We start from the raw sequence: 6,000 nt of genomic DNA on the forward strand, positions 1-6,000 counted from the left end.
AGTTGTCTGGGTGCCTAGAGTGGTCCTTTAACATCCTAAGCCTTACCTAGAAAAGTTAACAGAATGCCTCAATCTACATATCTTCACTAATAAGTATGTCCTATTGTGCCCCATCTGCTCTGCCAAAGACTTGTCCTACATTTTGTCCCAATAATTTAATCTGAGTAGACGTGCCTGCTACTAAACCTTTGTTTGCAAGTGTAAACGAACTATAGTGTTAATACACCAAGCAATTCATGTTTATTTTGAATAAAATGTACTTTACTATTATCTTTAATGTATTTTTACCGCACTTCCCTTAGATCGTAAACTTATTGGGCAGGGTCCTCACCAATGGTTCCTGTAAGTCAAGCTTGACCTGTTAAATTTACTTGTGTGTCTTGGTCACCCATTGTACAGAAGCATGGAATATGCTGGCACTTGATGAAAAAATATAAATGATTGTAACTACCTGGTAAATATGACTGTTCAAGTTTAAATTAAAATATGTTTCCCACCTCATGGACATCAAGAATTGTGATTACATCATAGACAGGGTTATTTACCAAAGTAAAAATTGTCTGGAGTTCAAAGGGGATTTAAAATTCAAGGCCAAAGAAGCCTAAAAGGAGAATATTTCCAGTTTGTTTACTTTGGTTTTAAATTTTAAATTTACTATGAATTTACTTTAAATTCCAAAAATCCTTCTTTTAGTAAGTAACCCAGAGAGAAATTTTGTAAAATTCTTTCTTTTTGTAAAATTGAATTTAAAATAAAGTAGTTAATAAAAACACTTACTACATGACGACACTTACCAGCAGCACTCAAATTAAATCTGCATTTGCATACTTCTCAAGTATTGTTGATGCCAATACATTTTAAGAGGAGACATAACAATAAAACTTTTCACCAATATGCTTCTTGAATAACAGTATAGTCTGCACTGTATGTTAGCGTTTTATAAAAAAAAGACAAAATTGTAAAATGGAGCTGAATTTCAAGACAAAATACAAACAGTAACTAAATGGAAACAATACATTTATTGGAAACAATAAAACTGAAAAAATAATTCCATGGGAGCTCAGAAAGAATTCTGAGAGATGAAACTGTGATTAATACTGCTATATAAGCTAGAAGTAAGTTTTATGTAAACATTTAAAAGAAACTCGAAATTGAAGAAAGTAACAACGGCACAGAGGTAATGTCAACAAATACTTCTTTGGTCAATATATTTTTTACAAGTATATAACTATATTTGTCTGTGCTACTTTATGACCTACTGAAAAACGATGAACAAACAGTGCAAATAAGGATCTATGAGTTGTATCCATTTTATGATTCCCAAAGCCATAAATATTTTGGCTATCGTAAAAAAATAAAATTTTCTTCTCACTTTCACATATCTTGAATTTACTGGACACACTGAGGGAAACATTTTGAAACTCACAGTAGCACAAAATATCTTTTATTCACGTATTCTATGTCTGACATCCAATTTACATACATGAACCATAACTCTGTACTTGACAACAAAAACAGAGGTCAGTAATTTGTGGACAGTATTTTATTAGCACTCCCCATTTTCTCACCATGCATACATACATTTCCATGATATGTCCTAGTTTTGGCACTAAAAGCTATCTCGCCATTATAGGAGATTTGGTCCACGTGCATTTAGCAAACAGTAGTCCCTAGTAATGAAGATAAACCATATCAATTATAATTTTGATAAACTAAGATATAACTAACATCAAAGATGTTTGTGGACTACATTTTACACAAGGCTCAGCTAGCCAAAAGCTTCTATTTTGTTTCTTTATTTTTTTGTTGCTTATTCTATCGCTTGTTGTTTGCTCTAAAAGTTACATAGTAACATAGCTGAAAAGAGACTTGCGTCCATCAAGTTCAGCCTTCCTCACATATGTTTTTGCTGTTGATCCAAACGAAGGCAAAAAACCTAGTGTGAAGCGCTTCCAATTTTGCAACAAACTAGGAAAAAATAACCTTCTTGACCCCAAAATAGTAGTCAGATGTCCCCTTGGATCAAGCAGCTATTACCCCACTAATTAGAAATTATATCCCTGTATGTTATGTTTTTACAAGTATTTATCCAATTGCAGTTTTAACATCTGTATGGACTCTGATAAAACCACCTCTTCAAGCAGAGAATTCCATATCCTTGTTGCTCTTACTGTAAAAAAACAGCAACTTTTCTTTGCCTTAGATGAAATCTCCTTTCTTCCAGCCTAAATGTGTGACCTTGTGTCCTATGTATAGCCCTGTTTATGAATAGATTTCCAGATAATGGTTTGTACTGGCCCCGAATATATTTGTATAATGTTATCATATCCCCTCTCAGGCGCCGTTTTTCCAAACTAAAGAGATTTAATTTTTTTAACCTTTCTTCGTAACTTTCTTCGTAACTCTGCACCTTTTCTAGTGCCATGATATCTTTCTTTAGAACAGGTGGCCAAAATTTACCATTAATTACAACTCGTTGTACTCTATCCTTAAGCTAATGTTCTACCTAAGAACAAGAATATTCATCTAGACCAATTTCTTTTAGTTTGAAGACTAACCTGTTGTGAGGAACTGTATCAAATGCCTTTGCAAAATCCAAGTAGATCACATCCACTGCAACACCCTGATCTATATTTCTACTTCCTTCTTCGTAGAATGCAATTAGGTTAGTTTGACATTACCTATGTTTCATAAAACCATGCTGATTATTGCTAATAACAAAGTTCTTCCCAATGGATTCCTGAATATTTTCCCTTAATAGCCCTTCAAATGTTTTCCCAGTCACAGAAGTTAAGCTCACAGGTCTGTAATTTCCAGGCAAGGATTTTAAACCCTTTTTAAATATAGGAACAACATCTGCCTTCCTCCAATCTTCCGGTACAATACCTTGCTCTGTTTTTGTGTTTGCCTTTCTTACTTTTTATCTATTATTTTGCTACTCTTTTATATATTTATTGAATTAGTAACAACTCATGTCTGCCAAGCAGACAGCTGGAAGGATTCCTGACTCACTAGCTTTGAAATGTCATTCAAAGTGGAAGTGAGTACCTCTCAAAGAAAAGCATGCTTTTGGCAGAAGGTGATAACTGACTTGCATGTGCTATGAGCCCCAAACACTTTTCTATTGCAAAAATCAGATAGGACTTATACCACCAGTATTAACGATTCCATCATTGGAATAGCAGCCTTAAAATATTAAATAAAAAAATTACATTTTGGAAAAAAAGGGAACATTCACAAATATACTTAGTTTTAACATTGGAGTTGTTCCTTTAATGATATACCTAGGTAATGATGGTGCCTATATTTAGATTATGTTTATTAATGGTTTGTTTTCTTCATTACCATGTGTCATCGTCATCATCATAAAAAGAGTACAAATTCAATCATTTGTTTTCACATACATATACTCACTCTGTATCATACTCAGTTTGCTTTTGGGACATTTAAGCTTGTAAAAAAAAATTACAATCTATACCAAATGTGTTAAGTACTTTTTTTTTGCATATGTGTCCCTCTTGCAAGAAATATTTAATATATTTAATGTACACATTTTCTGAAATAAATAATAATGGCCAGAATAGAGAAGAATTAATAAGAAATGTATAAAAAAAATATTAAGAACAATGGAAGAGTAGTAAGCGAAGAAATGTATTAGGTGAGTGCATCAGACATGCACTGGATAGATGTAATTGTAAAAGAGAAAGCTACATCATTTGGAAGTTATTGTACTCTAGGCAGTGGAGAAGGCAATGTTCCCAGTGGAGACAGATGTTCTAACAGTTGACTGATTACTGTAAAAGGTAATTGCTCTTGACCTCATATAATCTCATCAGTGACAAATCATTCACCCAAATCTGGCCTCAGAATGATTCACATTTAAAAATATTATACAAGAAAATGTATTTTCTGAGCATTTTAGGCTATCTGGGCTGTTTTTATCAGTTGTTTTTAGAGGATTTTTCCACTGGACAATGGATAGCCTTCATCACACAAAACACAGGGAATGTACATTCTTGCTCAGTGATCAGGGACATTTGATTTATAATGCAAGATAGAAAAGGGTGATACCAAATTTTTCCTAGATTTGTGTTAAAAATCCATTCCTTTAAATTTATTATATCACAATATAGCTAATAATTAAAAAAAAAAATTGGGGGGTGGGGGGGGAGCATTATTAATTACAAATCTACAATGGCATGGTATAAATTGCAGTGACATATATATATGATGTCATTATGGCATTATCCAGGAGACCTAACTGGAGCTATTTTCCTTGATTTTGCTAAGGCATTTGACACAGTAGACCACGACATTCTACTGCACAAACTCAAAAACTCAGGTATTGGTGATCATTCGCTAAACTGGTTTTGATCATATGTATCGGATCGCTCGCAATATGTGTCCATTTCTGACAGCGACTCCCTCCCTCTCCCAGTCACGTGTGGTGTTCTCCAAGACCAGTTTACAGAGGTAGAAAAGTGGATCGCAAAAAACAAACTCTTCCTGAACACTGACAAAACTGTCACAATGATCTTTGGAACAGTACCTAAATTACACAAATTACACAATTCCCACCTATCCATCAAAACAAATTCTAATGGCACACTGACCGCAGTCCACTCTTTCAAATACTTGGGTATGATGTTAGATCCCAATCTATCTTTTGGCCTGCACATAGAAAAGCTTGCATCTAAACTTTATCCAAAACTAGGTGCCCTGTACAGAAACAAATCCTGCCTAAGCCCCAGGGGTGTATTTGCCGCGAGGCAAACAAGGCATTTGCCTTGGGCGGCATTTTCCAGGGGGCGGCAAAAAAAGCCGCCCCCAAACGCCCAGGGCAAATGCCTTGTTAGCCTTGCGGCTAACAGACACCCTGGGCTGGTGGCTGCTGGGCTGGTTGCTGGGGCGGCTGGCGAGGGAGCACTTCCTCTGAGCTGTCTGCTCAGCTCCCTCGCGCGCCGCAGAGTGAGGCTGGGAGCCGGAATATGACGTCATATTCCGGCTCCGCCTCCCAGCCTCACTCTGCGGCGCGCGAGGGAGCTGAGCAGACAGCTCAGAGGAAGTGCTCCCTCGCCAGCAACCAGCCCAGCAGCCCGACCGGCAGCCCCACTAGACCCCAGGGAGAGGGAGAACCCCCCCCCCAGCATTCCCAAAGGTAAGGAGGCTGGGGGGGTAAATTAAAAAAAATAAAAAAATGAGTTAATGTGAGTGAGTGTGTCTGTTAGTGTGTGTGTGTGTGTGTGTCTGACTGTGTGTGTCTGTTAGTGTGTGTGTGTGTGTGTCTGACTGTGTGTGTCTGTTAGTGTGTGAGTGTGTCTGTTAGTGTGTGTGTGTGTGTGTGTCTGTTAGTGTGTGTGAGTGTGTCTGTTAGTGTGTGTGAGTGTGTCTGTTAGTGTGTGTCTGTTAGTGAGTGTGAGTGTGTCTGTTTGTCTGTTAGAGTGTGTGTGTGTGTGTGTGTGAGAGTGTGTCTGTTAGAGTGTGTGTGTGTCTGACTGTGTGTGTCTGTTAGTGTGTGTATGTCAGTGTGTGTGAGTGTGTCTGTTAGTGAGTGTGTGAGTGTGTCTGTTAGCAGCTAACAGACACACTCACACACTCACTAACAGACACACTCACTAACAGACACACTCACACTCACTAACAGACACACTCATACACTCACACACACACACTGACAGATACGCATCCATTAGCTAACAGTTAGCTAATGGATGCGTATCTGTCAGTGTGTGTGTATTTAGAAGGCGGGGGAAGGGTTGGGTGGGGGTGGCGGGGGGGGGGGGTGGGGGTGAGGGGGGCGCCTGAGTTTTGTCCTGCCTAGGGCAGCACAAAACCAGGATACACCCCTGCTAAGCCCTACAGTAAAGGAAAAGATTGTACAGCAAATGCTGATGCCAATCATTGATTATGGGGATGTGGTATATGCATCTGCATCGCAATCCCACATTAATAAACTCAACACATTGTATAAGTCGTTCTGCCGATTTGTGCTACAATGTA

This window comes from Pelobates fuscus, chromosome 2, assembly GCF_036172605.1.
Source record: "Pelobates fuscus isolate aPelFus1 chromosome 2, aPelFus1.pri, whole genome shotgun sequence".
NCBI classification, from domain to species: Eukaryota; Metazoa; Chordata; class Amphibia; order Anura; family Pelobatidae; genus Pelobates; species Pelobates fuscus.